Source organism: Sorex fumeus, unplaced genomic scaffold, assembly GCF_029834395.1.
Source record: "Sorex fumeus unplaced genomic scaffold, SorFum_2.1 ptg000024l, whole genome shotgun sequence".
Lineage (NCBI taxonomy): Eukaryota > Metazoa > Chordata > Mammalia > Eulipotyphla > Soricidae > Sorex > Sorex fumeus.
Window position 1 is genome coordinate 9,722,349 of NW_026606081.1, and position 25,018 is coordinate 9,747,366.

A 25,018-nucleotide genomic window follows, 5' to 3' on the forward strand; every position below is an offset into this window, starting at 1 on the left:
CTTTATGTGATTGGACCTTGTAAGCTGATACCCTCTGTAAAATATGTGTGAATGTGGCAATAAGGTGATCAGCCATCAGCTGTTCCTGAGAGTGTTTCTCCGAGTGCTCATCATCCTTAGCCCCACGTCTGCCCAGACAGGGTGCTCAACGTGTCTGGACACGTGGAGAATTCTGCTCCCTAACAATCATAGGAGAATGACAACAAATTCCTTTACCTCAGAAATTTCCCTAATGTTAATGAGTTGAACTCCCCAGTTATAAGAGAGGTGGGATGAATCAAGGAACAAAATCCAATCTAGTTGTATTTTCATGATAAACACAGTTTATAATAAAAGACTGGAAAATAATTATACCCTAAAAAAGACAAGGATGGACAAACTTATATAAAACAAAATGGACTGTAAACTGAAAAGATAATATAAAATGGAGATGAATTTTATGAACAGACTAAGGGGCAATTCCTCAAGAAGACTTACATCATATAAAAATCCAATTAAGAAACTTTGGTACATCTACACAATGGAGTACTATGTAGCTGTTGGAAAGGATGAAGTTATGAAATTTACAACAAGGGACAGGAATGTTCTTAAAGAAAGTATTTATTGACTTGAGTTGACACATGGACTATAACAAAATAGTAGTAGATTATTTTAACACTTTACTTATCGCTGGAAGACTAGCCAGCTAATTAGTCACAGGCAAAAAGTGAAACTACTTACGGGAGCTAGAAAATCAATAAAGAAAGTACAGCCCTAAATAAGGAATTGGGAAAGCTGACATTAATACATATGAACAGGGTCTCCACTCTCCAAAATAGAGTACGTCTAGTGCATATTATTTAAGATAGAGCTCATACTCGAAATTAAACAATATAATATTGAACATATTATTGAGTAAAAGAGAAAATCAAAGAAACTAATGATTCCTAGAAATGAATGAGAATAAAGTTTCAAACTACCAAAACCTATAGAATATAGAAAAAAGTAATACTAAGGGATAAATTCATAGCTATACAGGCCTATACCAGGAAATAAGAAAAACCTCAAATATATAACCTAATTTAACATTTTGCAAAGCTTGAAAAGAACAACAAATGAAACACTATGTAGAAGGAAAGAAATAGTAAAAATTAGAGTAGAAATAAATATATTAGCAAAATAAACAGTAAAGTAATAAAAAATAACGAATGCATTTAATGAATAGAAGAACTTCTATTTATAGATTAAACAAGATTAAAAGCTACTTTTCTCATGAAAGAAGAGAAAAGTCTAATAAACTGGATTAGACAACAACAAAATTCCATTTACAATTGTTTCCAAAAACATTAAGTATGTAGAAATCAACATATAAGGAAATTGGAAAATAGTTCATGTCTCCATGTCATGGACTAAGTAAAGTAAAGTAAAGGCCCTCCTGTTGATCATCGATTTGCTCGAACGGGCCCAGTAACGTCTCCATTGGAGACTTTGTTGTTACTGTGTCTGGCATATCGAATACTCTCGGTAGCTTGCCAGGCTCTCCAAGAGGGGCGGAGGAATCGAACTCGGGTCGGCCATGTTGGCTGCATGCAAGGCAGACGCCCTACCCGCTGTGCTATCGCTCCAGTCATGGACTAGAAGAATTAATATGCCTTAAATGACTATAGGGTGCTTAAAATTTTATTCAATTCAATGCAATCCTTGCTGATTCCAGTCGTAATCTCCAAAGACCTAGAAAAAATACTGGGGCCGGAGCAATAGTACAGTGGAGAGGGCGTTTGCCTTGCACACAGCCAACTTGGGTTCCATCCCTGGCATCCCGTATGATCCCCGAGCACCGCCAGGAGTCATTCCTGAGTACAGAACCAGGAGTAAGCCCTGAGCCTCGCCGCGTGTAACGCCCCCCCCCCAAAAAAAAGCCAAAAAAATACTATTAGTAACTTTAAAGTTCCTTGAATAGTCAAAGCAATTCTAAGAGAAAAAAATTCTGGGAGAGAAAGATGCAATTCATGTAATTTCTTGACTAAACATAACCCTAAAGCTATAATAATAATAAAAACTTCTTACTAGAATTAGATCAGGCTTATAAACCGTTAGAATAAAATTGAAATTAAACTTCACATATATGGACAGAAGTTAGGTGTATTAAGTAGAGGAAGGAAAGTCTTTTCAACTAATGGTAAAGGAAATCAGTTAAGGAAGCTAGTTAGTCACAAACAAAAAGTGAAACTACTTAAGGGAGCTAGTACGTCACAAACAAAAAGTCAAATTGGATCCCTGGTATCATACAAAAATCTGCTATCATACATAAAATAGATTAAAGCACTTGATGTTTGACTAGGATTCATAAAATACATAAGGATAATGTAAGCAGAACTTCCACAATTTTGATTTCAGAGGTGTTTTTAGAGGCACCTCAGTGATTCAACTTCACTGGTAAAGAAAAGCAAAGCAAAAATGAACTAGCTAAATTAAATCTTTTTCTGCAATGCAAAAAAAATGATGATAAAATAAAGACGCAGAACTGAATGGAAGAAAACATTCGAACATTCAAACACTGTACATTTGATGAAGGGGCTAGCCTGCAAGATACATAGGAGCACACACAAAACTCATCAATAACAACAAAAACAGTTCCATCAAAAATAGGGGGATAAGAACTAAATCGATGTTCCTAAAAGAGAAAAGAGGTAATCAACAGGAATATGAAAACTTGTTCATCATCACTGATTGAAAAGTAAATGCAAATGAAAACAACATCGAGGTTACACTAGTGAGGATGACTTTTATCAATAAGATGGAAAAAGCAGCACCAATGGGGACATAGTGAGTAAAGAAACTCTGTTCCCCATTGGTGAGATTATAAATTTGTTTTGCACCTATTAAAAATCATACATAAACTTATCAAAATAAAAATAGAACTACCTTATGACCCAGAAATTCCACTTGTTCGTAACTATAGCAAAAACATTAAATTGAAAAGAAGCACACCTTCTATTCATTGTAATGATATATTACAATGTAAAGCCTAAATAATGAAAAATCCAGATGCCCAATAATCACAATCAATCAATCACAAATCATTCTGTTAATCGTCGATTGCCTCGAGCAGGCCCCAGTAACGTCTCCTTCATCCTAGCCCTGAGATTATATTCAAGGCTCTTTAGGAGAATGAGACCCATCATTGTTACTGGTATTTGGCATATTGGGTACGCCACAGGGAGTTTGCCAGACTCTGCCGTGTGGGCAGGCTACATTCGGTAGCCTGCCAGTTTGTCCAAAGTAGGAATGAGATAATAAGATGTTATAGTGGGATGTCTTGCGGCTGCGAATGCGGCCGCGCGGTTCCGGGAGCTGGTTTTTATAGTCTCTGAGTCTTGGCCGTTGACGGGATTACACGGTGCCAGGGGGCCAGTTGGTGGGTGTGACCCCTGCCTACTGGAATTTGGAGGATCTGTGTGGAGGATGCCCGGCCCAAATCCGAGTAGGCTTGGAGATCTCGGTCCCAGAACCCGCGTGACTTTGTCCCTCTGCCAGTACCTTCATGTGTGCGGTGAGTGGTCTCAGCATGGTGGTGGCTGGTCCTGGAGGTCTTTGGCTGCCAGAGCCCTGGTTGGGGCGGGGTGGAAAGCTCAACCCGCTCCCCTCCAAGGGGCCCTGGAGGCGAGGACAGTTTATTAATGCCCAATAATAGATGAGTAAATAAAGAAATATGGTATCTGTACACAGTGGATACTTCTCAGTTATAAGAAAAGCTGAAATTGACTAAATACAATTTTGCCTTTTAGTATGTAGGGCGTTTGCCTTGAGTGCAGCCAGCCTGGCCGAGCCGGGTTTGATTCCTCCACCCCTCTCGGAGAGCCCGGCAAGCTACTGAGAGTATCTCACCCTCACGACAGAGCCTGGCAAGCTACCCATGATGTATTCAATATGTCAAACACATTAACAACAACAATTCTCAAAATTGAGACTTTACTGGGCCCGCTCGAGCAAATTGATGAACGAGAGGACAGTGACAGTGACAGTACAATTTAGATGAAACTGGAGGGCAGGGAGAAGGACAAACACCAAATGATCCCACTCACGTGGTGAAAGAAGACAAAGGCCAAATGATTTCACTCTTGTGGTGAAACAAGAAAAAGGAAGAAATAATGGGAATATTGAAAGTGGATAATGAAAACAATTCCTTAGAAACAGAGTTTAGCAAGTGGGTGGCACTCTGGAGTGTGGGGTTAGGAATGGGGCAGTCTCAAAGTGACGGAAAAATAGCTGTGAAGGGATTTTGGCTGTGCACCAAAAGGACAGACATTAACATAATTATAAAGCATGTGATTGCAATATCAATTAAAAATTCAAAAATAGGTTGATAAGTTATGGAGGATAAGATTCAAGTTTGCTATATTTAAATTTAATTGTCTTTTTCAAATTCTTTCTAATTGCTATTTTTCACATTACCTGAAACTGTTTAAAATGCAGTGTTAGGTTAAAAAGAAGCACCTTTAAATAAAGGGTTTTAATTATTTACACCTGTATTTACTTAACCACTAATACTGAGAGTGTTAGAACAGAAAGTAAATATTTCTCTCATTCTTATGTAAATGCACGGAGACAAATTCCCACTATTTGATAGTTTCTATAGCATGATTGCTATGAATACTTTGAATTTAATATGTCTAGTATGAACTTAATATGTCGGAAATTGATTTTAAGTTCAAGTTTGGAAGATATTTGAACTGGGCCTAGAATTACCAGTTGATTTTTTTGTCAGTACTTTATAGGTATTGCCCCATTGTCTTCTCATGTGAATTACTTTCCACTAGAAATCTAATGTAATTGTTTCACTAGAAATGTATTTGTTCCTCTGTGCATTTTTTTCTGATTTGAAGATTTGGTCACTCGCTCTCTCTTGCTGTATCACTTTCACTCTCTCTCTCTCTGCCACTCTCTGTTGTTCTCTCTCTCTCTCTCTCTCTCTCTCTCTCTCTCTCTCTCTCTCTCTCTCTGTGGCCAGAACTAACTGTTCTCAGCGATCACTCCTGGTGATGTTCAAGAGACTATATGCAGGGAATTGAACTTGAGTTCCCTGCATGCAAGTGTCTGACCCACTGTACTAACTTTCCAGTTCAAGATTTTTCTCCCTTTATCACTGATTTGAGCAATTTTATTTATATTGATGTTAATGTGATTTTTCTTTCTTTCTTTTATTTTTCTTTTTGGGTCACACCCAGCGATGCTCAGGGGTTACTTCAGGCTCTGCACTCAGGAATTACTCCTGGTGGTGCTTGGGGGACCGTAAGGGATGCTGGCAATAGAACCCGGGTTGGCAGCGTGCAAGGCAAACGCCCTACCCACTGTGCTATTGCTCCAGCCCCATGATTTTTCTTTATGTTTCCTGTCTTTGGAAAGTTCATTGAACTAGAATTTGTAGGTTTATAGATTTGGAACATTTTGGTTATAATTATTTCATATTTTTGTTCGGCACCTTCAAACTCTGTGGGGACTCCAAAAATGTATACTTAGATACTTGAAACTTTACCAAAGGTGACTCTCATCCACTCATGAGGGGAAATTTACTTGGTTCAACCTCTATGGAAAACAGTATGGAGGTTTCTCAGAGAAGTAAAAAGAGTATTACCATTATGACCCAGACATTGCATGTCTTGGTTCTTATCCCCAAGAAAACATTTGTTTATAAGAACATTTGCACATCACTATTCATTGCAGCACTCAGCATAATCGCTGAATTACAGAATCAACCTAGGTGCTCAACAACAGATGATTGGATAATGAGAAAGTGTACTATATACAGACAATAAAATTTTGTGCATCCTCAAGGAAGGATGAACTCATGCAAATTGTTACTACTTGGATGGAACTAGAAATTTTTTAGTTAAGTGAAATGAGCCAGGGGAAAAAAAATTGATGATTTCACTTATCTGTGGTATAAAGAAGAATAACAGGAGAAGTGAAAGCATGGTTCCAAATGAGAGGTATCCAGATTACCCTTGACCTTGAATATAGAAATGAAAGGGACATAAAGGAAAGAAGCTGAGGTGAAGAGTAAGAAATGATGAATGGGAGGTAACAGGGGCAGGGATAGGAGTCATAAGCACCTTGGTGGTATACATCTATGGATATATATATATATATATATACATGCATGTATGTGGTATCTCTCTCTATAAAGATATATAAATTACAAAACCAACAATACTGTAAGCTTGAGACTCAAACTACAATACTCAAACTTAAAAGATAAGCCTGTAAATCCATTTTGATCTTACTTACTTTTGTGCATGGTGTTAGGCAGAGATCTGAGCCCACTTTTTTGCATGTAGCCGTCCAATTTTGCCAGCACAGTTTGTTGAAGAGGCTTTCCCTGCTCCATTTCACTTTTATTGCCCCCTTATCAAAAATTAGATGATTATATGTTTGGGAGGAAATGTCAGTATATTCAACTCTGTTCCATTGGTCTGCAGCTCTGCTTTTGCTCCAGTACCATGCTGTTTTAATTATTACTGCCTTGTAGTAGAGTTTGAAGTTAGGGAGGTTGATTCCTCCCATTTTCTTTTTCCCAAGAATTGCTTTAGCTATTCGTGGGGGCTTATTGTTCCATATAAATTTCAGGAGTGTTTGCTCCACTTCTTTGAAGAATGTCATGGGTATCCTTATAGGGATTGCATTGAATTTGTACAGTGCTTTGGGAAGTGTTGCCATTTTGATGATGGATTTATGACCTCAACATCAGACCAGAATCCATAATGTTTATTGAAGACAAAGTCGGCAAAACTCTCCATGATATTGAAGCTAATGGTATCTTCAAAGATGTCACGCCACTGGCCGAGCAAGTGAAAACAGAGATAGACAAATGGGACTATCTTAAACTAAGAAGCTTCTGCACCTCAAAAGAAACATTGACCAAAATACAAAGACAGCCTACAGAATGAAAAAGGATATTCACCAAGTACACATCCGACAAGGGGTTGATATCAAGGATATACAAGGTACTGGTTAAACTCCACAAGAAGAAATCACCCAACCCCATCAAAAAATGGGGTGAGGAAATGAACAGAAACTTTCGCAAAGAAGAAATTCGAATGGCAAAAAGGCACATGAGAAAATGCTCTACATCACTAATCATCAGAGAGATGCAGATCAAAACCACAATGAGATATCATTTCACACCACAGAGACTGGCCCACATCCACAAGAACAAAAGCAACCGGTGCTGGCGCGGATGTGGCGAGGAAGGGACCCTCCTTCACTGCTGGTGGGAATGCCGGCTGGTCCAACCCTTTTGGAAAACAGTATGGACGACTCTCAAAAAATTAGAATTTGATCTGCCATTTGACCCAGCTATAGCACTCCTGGGAATATATCCCAGAGAGGCAAAAAGGTATAGTCGAAGTGACATCTGCAATTGTTTGTTCATTGCAGCACTCTTTACAATAGCCAGAATCTGGAAAAAACCTGAGTGCCCAAGAACAGATGACTGGTTAAAGAAACTTTGGTACATTTACACAATGGAGTACTATGTAGCTGTTAGAAAAGATGAAGTTATGAAATTTACATACAAGTGGTACTACATGGAAAGTATCATGTTAAGCGAAATGAGTCAGAAAGAGCGGGATAGACACAGAAAGATTGCATTCATCTGGGGAACATAAAGCAACAAAAAGGGAGAGTAACACCCAGGAATGGCTGAGATTAGTACCAGGAATTTTGCCCCATGAATGGAAGGCCAGCCACAGGCTCTAGGTGAAAAGGAAGCTCAGATAGAGAAGAGAGTACCAAATGAAGGGTGTTGTGAGGGTCCTCCCAGGGTGGGAGAAGCATGCTAAAAGTAGTCGATAGACCAAACATGATTGCCATTCAAAGCTTCTCTTGCAAAACACAGTACCCAAAAGAAGAGAGAGAGAACAAGGGAGAATACCCTGCCACAGAGGCAGGATGGGACGGGGGGGGGGGATGAGGGTAGGGGGGGATGCTGGGACCCATGGGGATGGATGACGGGCACTGGTGGAGGGATGGGCACTTGATCATTGTATAACTGAAACCCAAGCACAAAATTTGTAAGCCTATAACTGTACCTCATGGTTTTTCAAAAAAAAAAAAAAAAGATAAGCCTGTAAAGGAAGGAGACTAGTGAGTGGGAGGAGGGAATTTTTAGGGACTTTGGTGGAGGAAATCAATTCTGATGGTAGAATTTAAGTTGGAATGTTGTATTCCTGAAATTTAACTATGAATAACTATGTAAATCATGGTGCCTCATAGTGAATAAAAGATCAATTAAAAAACAAAAAAAATTATCTTTCAAAACTTTATAGTACATAGTATCACTGATTATGTACTTTATATTTTTCACTAAAATTTTATTCTGTAATATTTGGTCATCTTTTAACACTGCACATTTTTATAATATACATTATAATTTTTGTCTCTAAAAGTTATATTTGGATGTTGCTTTTATATATTTTAAACATGGAGTTATCCCTTCTTTCTTTTTCATTTCAGTGTTTGGGGCGCACTCAACAGAGCTCAGAGTTTACTTTTGGCTCTGAACTCAGGGATCACTCTGTGTGATCCTTAGAGGACTTTATGTGGTACTGGGTATCAATTTCCAGTTGGCTGCATGCATGACAATTGCCCTGCCTTCTATACTATCTCTCTGGCCCTCATTGGTCTTTTAAACATATGGAACATAGTTATTATAACAATTTTAATGCCTCTCATAATTTTAACCTTTATATGAATTTGAGTCAGTTTGATATTTCTCCTTTTAGGCCATTTTTGTGACATATTTGTATGATGAATCTTCTTATAATCCTATAAATATTCTTGAGTTTTGTTAGAGGAGTATTTGGGTCTTATGGGCTGGAGCGATAGCACAGCGGGTAGGGTGTTCGCCTTACAAGCGGCCAACATGGCCGACCCGAGTTCGATTCCTCCGCCCCTCTCGGAGAGCCCGGCAAGCTACCGAGAGTATTCGATATGCCAGACACAGTAACAACAAAGTCTCCAATGGAGACGTTACTGGGCCCGCTCGAGCAAATCGACGATCAACGGGAGGGCCTTTTTTTTTTTTTTTGGTCTTATATATAATGCTTTTGTGATTTCTTCAGTAAAAATGAATTAATACATAGAAAAGCAACAATGAGTAGTTAGGTCTAATTATAAAGCAGGGAGACAAGATCTTCCTGTGGACTTTACCCAAAGACACAGGATTGTTGAGGTCTTCCAGTATGACTGATAGAAACACAAAGTATTCTTGGGCCATGTGCTGTTCTTTCACTTTAAACATGTCTCTCTGTGCTATATCATTAATTTTTTTTACTCTTGTGATACTGGTGAAGGGGAACTCTGCAAAGTCATGCAAAGCATGTACTCTGTATCTTTTATTTTTTTCGTTTTCGGGCCACACGCTGCAGTGCCCAGGGTTTACTTGACTAGGGATTGAATTCTGTTCTGTCACCTGTAAGATAAACTCTCTACCTCCTGTACCATCGCTCAGATTCCGACACTCTCCCTTTGATCTACCTCCCAGTCTCTATGTTCTTTTCAAACCTTCCTTTCACCCATTTTGCTAACCAGACTTTAGCTGCACACGCCACAGAAAACCTCACTGGATTTCTGAGATAATCTCATCATGAAGCTGCACTTTCTATAGGATTTGTGCTGAGACTTCTCTTTGATTAGTTCTCTTTGGATTCTTATGTCCAAGGTCTTAACTCCTAATTGAGTTTTCAGTACTGTTTGGGTTCCCCTTCCCTGACCACAGCCTGGAATTCTTTTTCTAAAGGCGTAGACTGAGTCAATCAAATACTCACCTCTTGGAAACCTTTGCAAAACAGATGCATTAAATATTGTTTGGGGGACGATTGACCTGTTTCGGCCTCGCCAGCCGTGTCCTGCAGCCAACCCCTCCCGGCCGCCTAGTGGCCAGTGGGCGCAGAGCGCAGGCCGCCTGCAGCCTCCCCATTGGCAGCCAGGCCTGCTCCTCTGCTCAGGTGCTTGCCGGGTCCATCCTGGTCCACGCCCGTTGCTGCGCTCTGAGCCCGCTGGAGCATCCCGGTGGGCCAGGCTCTCCTCGCATCCTTGGAGTGCAGCAGCTGCAACCTGGAGCCAGTCTTGGGGATGCTGCTGGCCAAGTCCGGGGAGCGTGCGGAGCGCTTGGATGTGGCCAACCCGGAGCTGGGAGAGACAAAAGCTTCCAGTGGTCCAACTTCCTATCCTTGTTCAGATGTCGGGATCTCAGATGAAGGACAACCAGAGCCTTCAGCGGTCCAACCTCCCACCTTTGTTCAGACCTCGGGATCTCAGTTGAAAGACAGTCAGAGCATCCAGTACACCCCCAGGACTTAGGACTCCAAGACCGAGGACCAGCTCACCTCCAAAGAGAAGCTAGGAGAGGCTAGGGAAGATTGTTGACCGAATCGACAGCGAAGGAGAAGGCTTTGTCACCACTGAGGAGCTAAAACCCTCGAACAAAAGGGTGACGAAAAGATATATCTATGATAACGACGTTGCTCATGTCTGGAAGGAATAAGGCAAAGAAGATAAAATTTCCTTGGAAGAATACAAGCAAGCCACGGACGGTTATTACCTGGGAAATCACAAAGAATTTGAAGATAGTTCCAATCATCACACCTTTAAAAAAAGGTGCTGGCGAGTGATGAAAGAAGGTTTAAGGTTGCGGACTTCAACTGGGACTGGACTGCCCCTCAGGAGGAGTTCACTGCCTTTTTGCAACCCACAGAGTTTGAGCATATGAAGGAAATTGTAGTTTAGGCAAGGCTGGAGGACATAGACAAGAATGAAGATGGGTTTGTGGGTCAGGTCGAGTATGTGGCGGAAATTCCCATAAGGAGAGTGGCCTGCGATTGTCGTTGGAAGGGAACAGTATATATAATAAACAATCTAATGAGATCTAAACAAGGATGGGAAGTTGGACCAGGAAGGAGATTTGTCACTGGATGCTCCTGGATACTCCCTCAGGACTTTGACCAGGAGCAGGCGGAGACCAGGCACCTGGTGGACCAATCAGACATGGACAAAGATGAAAAAGTAACCCATGAGGAGATACTGGACCACATTTGTAGAAAGCCAAGGGACCAATTTCAGGGATAAGCTCACAAAAATTCACGATGAACTTTGACGTACACCTCCATGACGCTGGTAACTAGCATGGGATTTTCTTTCATTGTTGTGGATGGTTGTTATTCGTGTTTCCTTTACAGCATTGGGTCACCCCCTAAACAAGTTTATAAACTCAGATTGGGGTTAAATTTGTTTTTCACTCAATATTTACTGAAAAAAGTAGCCATCGCTCTTCTTTCAATTAATTTTCCTTGAAATTTATTAAAATCTTGGCAAAATGGGGATGCATTGTTAAAGTCCTGACTGTTAAGCTCTTTTCACTAAGTTTGAACTAAAGGAGAATAAGTTCTGGAAAGCCCTGTCACTCAGAAGTTACATGGGGGTTGGGGGAGCATGGGGTGCTATGTATTTTAACTGCATTATTTATTTATTTATTTATTTATTTTTACCTTTGCTACTTGTCTAGTTGGCAAGGCAACCTTCTGATTAGGTAACAGTGGAATCATAAGCATAGAGTTATTTCAGAATAAGTTTAAAATTTCAGCTTCTTTATTTTTTGACTTTGTGCTCTGAGCTGTTACTATACATGGTATCCAAAACTGTGCATTTGCACATTTTCTGCTAAAAACAAAAAAAATAAAATAATAAATAAAAATCTACTTAAAAAGAAACCAATCAAGATAGATATCATGGATAAAAAGGAATTTAGAGTAGGAAAAAGATGAGTCTCAGGAATGACAAACTGTTTGAAAATGGTAAACATTTGATTATACATGAGAAATTTTCTTCATATATAAAAAAGATATGTGTGAGCTCTGAAAAAGTGACTAGAAATGCAATCTGTTTCTTCATGATCATAATCACACGAGGAAGTAGGATTGTAGGAAAAATGGCCCAATAGGGTATGGAGTCCATCATATCCCGGTCCTGGGAACTCCACAACCCTCCTCAGACCTGTTCTGGAAAAACTTGCCCTAAGGAATTAGGATCAAGAGATATTCCAAGCCATTGGCTGAAATGATTGAAACAAGTTTAAATGTGTTGAAATTCTATCTTCTAAGCAGAAAGTGAGTAAGAACCTACAAAAAACACTGATTAGGTGTCAAACAAATCAAAACCATCTGGATTTTCATGTTTGTATATGTTGTATTTCCATGTATATGATTGTACACTTTTTGTATGTGAAGAGGATAAATTTAAAAATTAAAAAAAGGAACTTAATACAGTTACTAGAAGTATGACACAGAATTATAAAATTTATTTTTCCTCTTATTGATCTTCTTTTATTCATTGTTTTAGCAATATTCATATTCTCTATTACTACTTTTAGTGCTAATAATTGCATATCTGTTTACTCTCTGTTAAATGTTAGGGTATTTTTTTTGGCTGAGTTTGTTTTTGGGCCATACACTCAGTACTTAGGGGTTACTCCTAGCTCTATACTCCTGAATTACTCCTAGTGATGCTTGGGTAAACACATGGGGGTGATGGGTCTAGCACAGTGTTGGGTATTTTTTTTGTTTTCTCTACTTAAATATATAGACTTAGAATATGTTGTTATCTATTCTCAAAGAGCATTTGATAACTCTTCCATAAAGTCTTTAATGTTTTTTATTTGTTACATTGATGTCCAGTTTCAAGCCATAACTAGTTCTAGGGTCTTTAAGTCCAGCAAAGCTTGAAAGCAATTTGTTACATCTTGTTTAGTTTATTGAAACAACTATTGCTCATTTTGTCAAGAATATAACTTGAGAGCCCGGAAAAATTTATGTCTGATTATAACAGCATTATAATTTCAGATAAATAATACATTTCAAGTAAAGATAGAACAAAATTTAGAAACTTATTTAAAGAGAGATTAGATAAGTCCTCAACAATATCTGATGAATAAGAAAGATGACTATTTATAATGGGTCACACATTTTATCAGATACTGCTAAGAAGCCAAGAGTTGTTCTGCTTTTGACAACTAATATACATCTTTGTCATTTGCTTCAAACTTATCATTATTTTTATCAGAAAATAATAGCACTGTAGCACTGTCCTCCCATTGTTCATCAATTTGCTTGAGTGGGCACCAGTAACATCTCCATTGTGAGACTTATTGTTACTGTTTTTGGCATATAGAATACGCCACAAGGAGCTTGCCAGGCTCTGCCACAGATAAGAATAAGAACTTAAAATTTGCAAACACATTTTTTTTTCATTTTTGGCCATACCAGTGGTACTTTTGGTCCACTCCTGCTCTATACTCTGGGGTTGCTCTTTATGGAGTTTGGGGGATCATACAGTTCTGGGCATTGAATCAGACCTTCAACATATCTATCACATATAATAATATACCTTTGACATATAACTAAATTAATGTGATCTTTGTCCTTTTCCATGGTTTCTCCCATTTATATAAGTTCATACATTTAAGTTTATCCATGTTATCCAAAATAAAATAATTTTACCTTTATAATAGCTAACCAGTACTTCATTATGTTTATATACAAAATTTTCTTTATGCCTTCATCTTTCATCTGTTGTTGAGTACTTAGGTGATTTTGAACTCTTGGCTATTCTACATATGCTACAGTGAGTGAACATGTTCCTCAAATTATTGTATGTGTTTTTAATAGAGTAATCAGCATAGGATGGAATGGCGGGATCACATTATTTTGTATTTCCTTACCCAACCAAGGATTGTTCATATTATTTTTTATAAGAAAGACATCAGATTACATGATTTCCTCTGATAGTATGTAAGATTTCCTCTCTTCATGCCCTCACCTACTTGTTTTATTTCCTTTTTCTTTTCTTTTCTTTTTTTGTGGGCTGGGCACACCTAGTGATGATCAGGGGTTATTCCTGACATTGTGCTAAGGAATCACTCCTGGGGGTTCTTGGGGGACCATATGGGATGCCGGGGATTGAATCTGGGTTGGCTGCATGCAAAGCAAACACATTTTCTGATGTACCATTTCTCTAGTCCTACATTTTTTAATGTAGGAGTACTGCTATTTATTCAGCCACTGATTAGTTGATTGAATTGGGCATGAACTCCACCTTACTTTTTTTTGTACTTTTATTTATTTATTTTTCTTCTTATATTTATTTATTGAATCACTGTGGGAAAAGTTACAAAGATTTCAGGTTTAAGTCTCAGTCATACAATGATCAAATACCTCTCCCTTCACCAGTACTCATTTTTCACTACCAAGAACTCCAATATACCCCCCTCCCACCCCTCCCAATGCCTGTGAGGCAGATGATTTCTACTTAACTCTTTTCTACATTGATTGCATTCATTATTTCGACAAAAGATGCACCATTATTGTTTAGAATAGCATTGCGAAATACTTTGTCTTCTATAGCTGGTTATGAGAATCATATAATGTTGCGTGGCTGCTATTGAGGCCGTGCGGATTTTGGATTTCTGCAAAGAGCAAGATAATTACGACATTGGTTTCTGTGTGTCTGGTGTTATGGCTGTGCTGGAGAGCTGCTCGTGGGGGCAACTCCTGATGTCGGTAGGGCATGAAGGACGAACCCGTACCGCCCCCCTTCCCATGAGACTGCAGTTGCCCCGTCACCGCCGGCTCGTACCTGGCTTTCCTATAAGCAATGAGGCAGTGGCCACCTTGCTGCTGGGGGGTGGGGGGGCGGGGAAGGCATAAGGGAACAACACCCTTTCCCTCCTGGGGAGGTATGGCGCCATACTTTAACACATGGTCCATTCACTTTTCTGCCACAGGCTGCCGAGCTCTGGATTAAGCTCTTTTGCCTCTGGAGCCATGGTCGTGCCGGAAATCTGCTCGTGGGGGGCAATTTATGACCTCGGTAGGGAGTGAAGGACAAGCCGGCACTGCCTACCTTCCCATGACACTGCAGTTGCCACGTCACCGCTAGCTTATACCTGGCTTTCCAATAAAGGCGGCGGCCATTTTGTATGTGGTCCAGATGCATTTCTGCCCAAAGCCGCTGGGCTTCGAGATTTGTTTCTGAGTCTCTGGGATCATGGCTGTTCTGAGTATCTGGAACCATGGCTGTTAATCAGCTTGATCAAGGGCCAGAGAGGCTGCCTGTAGGCGACGACTTGGGGTCTCACTGGGATGGGGAGAAAAGGGCCAGCTCCACCTCCATCTGGTGAGGCCCCACGTGTCTCGTCACTGCAGACTCAAACCTGATTGTCCAGTGGCCTCTGGAGGATGGCGGTCACTGGGCCGTCAAGGGGAACAGGCCAAGGCATGAAACCAATTTCCACCTCGAGTGGCCCAGCGGCAGTAACCCACTGCAGGAACAGGACGCATTTCCGCCAAAAGCCTTTGGGTTCCCAGATTTGTCTCTGAGCCTCTGGGATCATAGCTGTCCAGCAGTTCGATCAGGAACCAGAGAGGCCATGCCTCCAATTATGTAGCTGAACCGGAGGTGGTTTGTGGGTGTGTCTCCCACATACCTAACTTTTGGCCGTTTACTTTCTTGGTAAATCTTGCCCCAAGTTTTTGGGGTCTGGCCAAAGGCACAGCAGCAATTTTGGGGTATCTGAAAGTCTGACGGTGGCATCAGGCTGCTGATGTACTCGCCTCACGGGTACAGATTGACCTGCTGGCGGCACCATACCCCCTCTCCTCTTTTTTAGCTTTAATTTTTGAGCCACATCCAGCTGTGCTGCAGGCTAACCCCTTGCTCTGCACTCTGGGATCACTCCTTGCAGGGGCTAGGGGACCATATATGGTGTTAGGTATCAAGAACCGAAGTCAGCCTTGTGCTAGGTAAGCACCTTACCTTACCCACTATACTTATTTTGTTTCTCATCTCTTTGAACATAAGCCATTCTCAATGGTGTAAAACAGTATCTTATGTGGTTTATATTCAAATTTTCCTAATGGGAAGTCATAAAAAATTTTCCATGTGCCTGTTGGCCATCTGCATGTTTTCTTAGGAGCAGTTTCTGTTAAGAGCCTCTGCTCTTTATTCAAATCAGATTGTTTGATATTGTGTTTGTGGGGTTCAGTTGTATAAATTGTTGTGGATTTTGATGATTAATCCCTTGCTGAGTATGTATGTAAGAAATATCTTCCTTCTTTCTGGAAACTGTTTGCTTTGTTATGATGATTTCTCAAGATGTGCAGAGCTTTTAGTTTGAGGTGATGTGGTCCTCACTTGTTTATTTTTGCATTTGCTTTCTTTGCCTCTGGAGATGGGTACTCAAAAAATTAATGAGAATCGTGTTGAAAAGATTATGGCCTATGTACTTGATGGTTTCAGATCTTTCCTCTCACTTTCTGCTGAAATGATATGGCTAATGTTATCATTCTACATAGACCTTTTTCTAACATCATAGATGGCAAACTCCACAGAACACAAACTGAGGGATGTTAGCTTTGTCAACAATGTTCAAAAAAGGATACCCTTAGTGTGCTTTGTAAGCTTCTGTACATACAACCATACAAGGATTAGTGTATTCACCAGTAAAAAAGAAGCCAGGATGAGACTGTAAGAGAATATTACAGGAGTTTCAACATTTGCCTTATATGTGGTCTATCTTGGTTTGATCCTCAGCACTGCACGATTCCCTGAGCACCACCTGGAGTGATATCTGACCACAGAGCCAGGAGTAAGCCCTGAAAAGGTGTGGCCCTAAATTCAAAATAAGTAAATGAATAAAGATAAACTCATAGAAGTACAAAAGAAATAAAGAAAGCATGATTGTGCTTTATATTATATAACTCCTTGGGGGGATCTGTTGGTAAATTTTTCTATCTGAGTTTTGACTATGGAATATAATAATCAGAGGAATATTTGAAATTCATCATTATTTACAATATTATGTACTATTATGATGTTATTAAAAATATATACGGTACCAAATATTTCAAGTTGAACCTATTCTCTAATACCATATATGCTTTCTATCTTCATATTCCCTCCCTTCATACTGTCTGACATATGTTAGGCATAAGAGTATTTGAAATAAGCTAATACTACTGCTTTAAAATTTTTTAAATAACAGATGACATTTAAAGTGGTTGACTTTAACAGTTAATAATTCAAATGGTTGATAAAATGATAAATTTTATTATATTATTTATTTACTTAAAATTTTTTTATTAGTAAAACACCATGAGGTAGAGTTGTAGACTTACAAATTTTTGCGCTTGGGTTTCAGTTATACAATGACCAAGTACCCATCCCTCCACCAGTGCCCATTCTGCACCACCAATGATCCCAGTAGCCCTCCCGCCACCCCCCCTGCCAAAACCCCCCATCCCACCCCAACTCTGTGGCAGGGCATTCCATTTTGTTCTCTCTCTCCTTTTGGGTGCTGTGGTTTGCAAAAGAGGCATTGAGTGGCAATCATGTTTGGTCTATAGTCGACTTTCAGCATGCATCTCTCATCCGGAGGATCCTCCCAACACCCTTTATTTGGTGCTCCCTTCTCTGAGTTGCCTTTTCCCCTAGCATGTGCGGCTGGCCTCTAAGCCATGGAGTAAACCTCTTGGTACTTATCTTGGCTATTCTTGGGTGTTAGTCTCCTATTTTGTTACTTTATATTCACCAGATGAATGGAATCTTTCTATGTCTGTCCCTCTCTTTCTGACTCATTTATTTTAACATGATACTTTCCATGTAGTACCACTTGTATGTAAATTTTATGACTTCATCTTTTTCAAACAGCTACATAGTATTACATTGTGTAGATGTGCCAAAGTTTCTTGAACCGGTCATCTGTTCTCCCACATTCGGTGTTTTTTCCAGATTTTGGCAATTGTGAACAGTGCAGTAATGAACATAGAAGTGCAGATGTCATTTTGACTATACTTTTTTTGCCTTTCCAGGATATATTCCCAGGAGTGGTATTGCTGAGCCAAATGGGAGCTCAATTTCTAATTTTTTGAGAATTGTCCATACTGTTTTCCAAAAGGGCTGAACCAGTTGGCATTCCCACCAGGAGTGCAGGAGGGTCCGTTTCTTGACACATCGCACCAACACCAGTTGCTTTTGTTCTTTTGGACGTGGGCCGTTCTCTGTAGTGTGAGATGATATCTCATTGTTTGATCTGCATCTCCCTGATGATTAATGATGTAGAGCATTTTCTCATGTGCCTTTTTGCCATATGGATTTCTTCTTTGAGAAAGGTTCTATTCATTTCATCACCCCATTTTTGATGGGTTGGATGTTTTCTTCTTGTGGAGTTTAACCAGTACTTTGTATATCCTTGATATCAACCCCTTGTTGGATGGGTGTTGGAAGAATATCCTTTACCATTCTGTAGACTTCGTATTTTGGTCACTGTTTCTTTTGAGGTGCAGAAGCTTCTTAGTGTAAGATAGTCCTATTTGTCTATCTCTGTTTTCACTTGCTTGGCCAATGGCATGTCATCTTTGAAGATACCATTAGCTTCAATGTCATGGAGGTTTTTTTATAACCTTGTCTTCAATGTACTTATGGATTCCGGTCTGATGTTGAGGTCTTTAATCCATTTTGATCTTATTTTTGTACATGGTGTTAGGTGGAGATCTGAGCCCATTTTTTTGCATGTAGCCATCCAGTTTTGCCAGCACAATTTGTTAAAGAGGTTTTTCTTGCTCCACTTCACATTTCTTGCACCCTTATCAAAGATTAGATTATCATATTTTTGGGGGGATATGTCAGTATATTCAACCCTGTTGCATTGGTCTGCTAATCTGCTTTTATTCCAGAACCATGCTGTTTTAATTATTACTGCTTTGTTGTACAGTTTGAAGTTAGGGAGGTTGATTCCTCCCATTTCCCCCCCAAGAATTTCTTTAGCTATTTGTGGGGGCCTATTGTTCCATATGAGTTTCAGGAGTGTTTGCTCCATTTTTTTGAGGAATGTCATGGGTATCAATATAGTGATCGCCTTGAATTTGTACAATGCTTTGGGGATTATTGCCATTTTGACAATATTAATAGTCCTGATTCATGAGCAGGGGATATCTTTCCATTTCTTTGTATTGTTATTTTTTATTTCCTGAAGTAGCGTTTTGTAGTTTTCTTTGTACAGGTCTTTTACTTCCTTAGTTAAGTTGATTTGTAGGTACTTGATTTTCTGGGGCACAATTGTGAACGGGATTTTTTTCATGTCACTTTCTTCTTTCTCATTATTTGCTTATAGGAAATCCATGGACTTTTGGGTATTGATTTTATAGCCTGCCACTTTACTATACAAGTCTATTGTTTTTAGGAGTTTCTTGCTGAAGCTTTTTTTTTATTACTTTTCTTTATTAGTGAAACACCATGAGGTACAGTTGTAGACTTAGAAGTTGTTGTGCTTGGGTTTCAGTTATGCAATGATCGAGTACACATCCCACCACCGGTGCCCATTCTCCACCCCCACCAATCCCAGTATCCCTCCCACCCCCAACCCCTATCCTACCCTGCCTCTGTGTCAGGGCACTCCCTTTTGTTCTATCTCTCCTTTTGGGTGCTGTAGTCTGCAGAAGAGACATTGGGTGGCAATCATGTTCGGTCCATAGACTACTTTCAGCAGGCATCTCCCATCCTGGGCAGATCTTCCCAGCACCCTTTATTTGGTGCTCCCTTCTCTATCTGAGCTGACTTTACCCCTGGAGTGTGCAGCTGGCCTCTAAGCCATAGATTGAATAACCTGGCATTTATCACAGCTGTTCTCAGGTGTTAGTCTCTTATTTTGTTACTTTATGTTACCCAGATGAATGCAATCTATGTCTGTCCCTCTCTTTCTGACTCATTTCGCTTAGCATAATATTTTCCATGTAGTACCACTTGTATGTAAATTTCATGACTTCATTTTTTCTAACTGCTACATAGTACTCCATTGTGCAGATGTACCAAAGTTTTTTTAACCAGTCATCTGTTCTCGGGCACACAGGTTTTTTCCATATTCTAGCTATTGTAAACAGTGCTGCAATGAACAAACAAGTGCAGATGTCACTTCGACTATACTTTTTGGCCTCCCCGGGGTATATTTCCGGAGTGGTATTGCTGGGTCAAATGGAAGCTCAATTTCTAATTTTTTGAGAGACGTCCATACAGTTTTCCAAAAGGGTTGAACCAGTCGGCATTCCCACTAGCAATGAAGGAGGGTCCCTTTCTCGCCACATCAGCGCCATCTCAGGTTGCTTTTGTTCTTTTGAATGTGGGCCAGTCTCTGTGGTATGAAATGATATCTCATTGTTGTTTTGATCTGCATCTCCCTGATGATTAATGATGTAGAGCATATTCTCATGTGCCTTTTAGCCATTTGGATTTCTTCTTTGAGAAAGTCTCTGTTCAATTCGTTGCCCCACTTTTTGATGGGTTTGGATGTTTTCTTCCTGTGGAGTTCAACCAGTACTTTGTATATCCTTGATATCAACGCCTTGTCGGATGTGTATTTGGAGAATATCCTTTCCGTTTCTGTAGACTGTCTTTGTATTTTGGTCACTGTTTCTTTGGAGGTTCAGAAGCTTCTTAGTTTAAGATAGTCCCATTTGTCTATCTCTGTTTTCACTTGCTTGGTCAGTGGCGTGACATCTTTGAAGATACCACTAGCGTCAATGTCACAGTCACGGTCACGGTCCTCCCCTTGTTCATCCATTTGCTCGAGCAGGCCCAGTAACATTGTGAGACTTGTTACTGTGTTTGGCATATTGAATACATCACGAGTAGCTTGCCAGGCCTTGCCGTGTGGGCAAGATACTCTCGGTAGCTTGCGGGGCTCTCTGAGAGGGGCAGAGGAATCAAACTCAGGTCAGCCATGTTGGCTGCATGTAAGGCAAACACCCTACCCACTGTGCTCTCGCTCCAGGCCAGCGTCAATGTCATGGAGGGTTTTGCCAACTTTTTCTTCAATGTACCTTATGGATTCTGGTCTGATGTTGAGGTCTTTGATCCATTTTGATCTTACTTTTGTACATGATGTTAGGCAGAGATCTAAGCCCATTTTTTTGCTTGTAGTCGTCCAGTTTTGCCAACACCATTTGTTTAAAAAAAAGGCTTTCCTTACTTCACTTCGCATTTCCTGCCCCTTTATCAAAGATTAGATGATCATATGTTTGAGGGGAGATGTCAGTATATTCAACCCTGTTCCATAGGTCTGTAGCTCTGCCTTTGTTCCAGTACCCCTCTGTTTTAATTATTACTGCTTTGTAATAGAGTTTGAGGTTCAGGAGGTTAATTCCTCCCATTTTCTTTTTCCCAAGAATTGCTTTAGCTATTTGAGGGGTCTTATTGTTCCATATAAATTTCAGGAGTGTTTGCTCCATTTCTTTGAATAATGTCATGGGTATCCTAATAGGGATCACATTGAATCTGTACAGTGCTTTGGGAAGTATTGCCATCTTCACAATATTAATTCTCCCCATCCATGAGTAGGGGATATTTTTCCATTTCTTCGCGTCATCTTTTATTTCGAGAAGTAGCGTTTTGTAGTTTTCTTTGTACAGGTCCTTTACTTCCTTAGTTATACTAATTCCTAGGTAGTTGATTTTCTGGTGTACAATTGTGAATGGGATTGTTTTCTTCATGTCATTTTCTTCTCTCTCACTATTTGTGTATAGGAAAGCCATGGACTTTTGAGTATTAATTTTATAGCCTGCAACTTTACTATACAAGTTTATCATTTCTAGGAGTTTCTTGGTAGAGGTTTTAGGGTTCTCTGAGTATAGTATCATATCATCTGCGAATAGTGAGAGCTTGATTTCTTCCTTTCCTATCTGGATGCCCTTAATATCTGTTTCTTGCCTAATCGCTATTGCAAGTACTTCCCGTACTATACTGAAGAGTAGTGGAGAGAGTGGGCATCCTTGTCTCATTCCTGATCTTAGAAGGAAACTCTCAGTTTTTCCCCATTGAGGATGATGCTTGCTGTAGGCTTGTGATAGATGGCTTTAACTATATTGAGGAAAGTCCCCTCTATCCCCATTTTGGCTAGGGTTTTTATCATAAATGGGTGCTGGATCTTGTCAAATGCTTTTTATGCATCTATTGATATGATCATATGATTTTTATTTTTCTTTTCTTGATATGGTGGATTATGTTGATTGATTTCCGAGTGTTAAACCAGCCTTGCATCCCCGGGATGAATCCTACTTGGTCATGGTGTATGATCTTTTTGATGAGTAGTTGAATTCTATTTGCTAGTATTTTGTTGAGAATTTTCGCATCTGTGTTCATCAGGGATATCGGCCTGTAGTTTTCTTTTCTCGTGGTGTCTTTGTTTCCTTTTGGTGTTAGGGAGATATGGGATTCATAGAAACTGTTTAGGAGAGTTTCTGTTTTTTAAATTTCCTGGAAAAACTTGAGAATTACTGTCAATAGGTCCTCTTTCAATGTTTGGAAAAATTCCCTAGTGAATCCATTTGGATTTTGGCTTTTGTTTTTGGGAAGACTTTTGATTACAGTTTCAATTTCCTTGATGTTAATAGGTCTATTCAGGTACTCTAGATCTTTTTCATTCAGCTTTGGGAGATTATAGGATTCCAGGAATTTATCTATTTCTTCTAGGTACTCTTGTTTTCTGGCATACAGACTTTCAAAGTAGTTTCTGATGATCTTTTGAATTTCTTTGGTTTTATTGTGGTATCCCCCTTCTCATTTCTGATTCGGTTTATTAGGGTTTTATCTCTCTGTTTCTTTGTGAGTGTTGCTAGTGGTTTATCTATCTTGTTTATTTTCTCAAAGAATCAGCTCTTAGTTTCATTGATCTTTCGGATTGTTTCTTTGGGTTCCATGTCATTGACTTCTGCTCTAAGTTTTATTATCTCTTTCCTTCTGCCCGATTTGGGCTCCTTCTGTTGATCCTTTTCTAAGACCTTGAGCTGTGAAGTCAAGTTGCTTATGTGCATCCTTTCTTCCGTCCTGAGATATGCTTGCAGTGCTGTAAATTTTCCCCTTAAAACAGCTTTAGCTGCATCCCATAAATTCTGGTAGCTCGTGTCTTCATTCTCATTTGTTTCCAGGTACCTTTTGATTTCGTCCTTGGCTTACTTCCTGATCCACTCATTGTTCAGCAGTGAGTTGTTTAGTTTCCAGGTGCTTGATTTGGTTCTCCGTGTCTGTGTGTGATTAACTTCTATCCTCAGTGCATCATGGTCTGAAAAGATTCTTGATACTATTTCTATCTTTCTTATTCTATTAAGGTATGTCTTGGGGCCTAGCACATAGTCTATTTTGAAAAATGTTCCATGCGCACTGGAGAAGAATGTGTATTCTTTCTTTTGGGGGTGTAAAGCCCTGTATATGTCTATAAGTCCTTTCCCTTCTATTTCTTCATTTAAAGCCAATGTTTCCTTGCTGAGTTTTGTTCTTGTTGATCTATCCAGAGGTGATAAGGCGATGTTGAAGTCTCCAACTACTATTGCATTTCTAGCAATCTCATCCTTAAAATCTGTAGCAGTTGTTTTAAGTATGTAGCTGTTCCTTCATTAGGTGCGTATACATTTAGGAATGTGATTTCTTCCTGTTGTACGTATCCCTTGATGAAGAGAAAATGGCCTTCACTGTCCCTTCTAATCTTTTCCAGCCTGAAATTAATGTTGTCAGATACTAGTATGGCCACCCCAGCTTTTTTGAGGGAGCTGTTCGCTTGCAGGACTGTTTTTGATCCTTTAACTTTGAGTCTGTGTTTGCTCTGATTGTTCAGATGAGTTTCTTGTAGACAGCAGAATGTTGGTTTCAGTTTCTGGATCCATTTTGCCACTCTGTGTCTCTTGGAAGGTGCATTTAGACCATTGACATTAAGGTAGATTATTGTCATGGGGTTTTGTGCCATCTTTCTGTAGGAGTTGGTTGTGTTTATACGTGTTTTCCTTCTTATCTTACAGAAGTCCCTTTAGTCCTTCTTTTAGATTTGGTTTTGAGTCTATGAAGTTCCTGAGCTGTTATTTATCTACAAAGTGGTGTATCGTTCCATTGAATTTGAGTGAGAGTTTAGCTGGATAGAGTATTCTTGGTGATGCGTTCATTTCTTTGAGTTTTTTCACTATATCCCACCATTGCTTTCGGGCTTGGAGGGTTTCCTCTGATAGGTCTGCTGTGAATCTAAGGGGTGCTCCTTTGTATGTAATTTCCTTCTTTGACCTTGCTGCTTATTGTTTCTCTGTCCACAGCATCCATCGTTCTGACTATGATATGCCTTGGAGTGTTTTTTCTGGGGTCTCTTTTAGCTGGTACCCTTCTGGCTCCTTGGATCTGGATGTCTGCCTTCCTTAACTCTGGGAACTTTTCAGCAATGATTTCTTTGACTGTAGCTTTTTCATTGGGGTTGTCTCCCTGTCCTGGTACTCCAATGATTCTAATGTTCCTCTTGGCATCATCCCCTAGGTGTCTGATTCTCCTTAGAGCCATTTTGAGGTCTTTTCCTATCGCTTGTTGTTCTCTATGGGGTTTCTGTTGCTCATCTTCAAGCTTGCTGATCCTCTCTTCAGCTGCACTTATCGTATTCCTAAGGGCACTTACTGACTTTTTAATTTCATCTTCTGAATCCTTTTTTTGTGAGACTTCCTTTTGTAGCTTCTATATTTCTGCTCTCATTTCTTCCTGTATTTTCTCGAATATCTGTTCTATTGTTTCTTTCATTTCTTCTTTTAGTTTTCTGTATATCTCTTGCATTGATTCTTTGAGTAGATCCTTGAACACTCTCTACATTTCATCCTGGAGTTCTTTATCGAAGAGAGCATACTTGTGGAGAACCTCAGTTGAGGATTTGGGATTCTTTTCTTCGTATTCTCCTTGTGGTGGAGATTTGCACTGTTTCTTCATGTTGTTTTGGTTGCCTAGAGGTGGAACCCTGAAATCACAGGTACTGCTCCCTCTTATGGTGGGAAAGGATTTTTGGATAAGAGTGGTCGATGGTAGTCACCCTTCTACCTTTCTGAGTCTGACCTTCTTCTCAATCAGGCATTATTCTTTGTTTTATAACCGACATTGAGTGAAACTTTGGAGGAGGTGCTATTTAGTACTGAGCTTGTAT

General features: G+C 39.7%; 1 pseudogene; it reads left to right on the forward strand.

Moving 5' to 3' along the window:
* The window catches only part of LOC130023695 (reticulocalbin-1-like), a 35,740-nt pseudogene extending 24,606 nt beyond the window's left edge, over nt 1-11,134 (forward strand).
* Nucleotides 11,135-25,018: the final 13,884 nt, after the last annotated feature.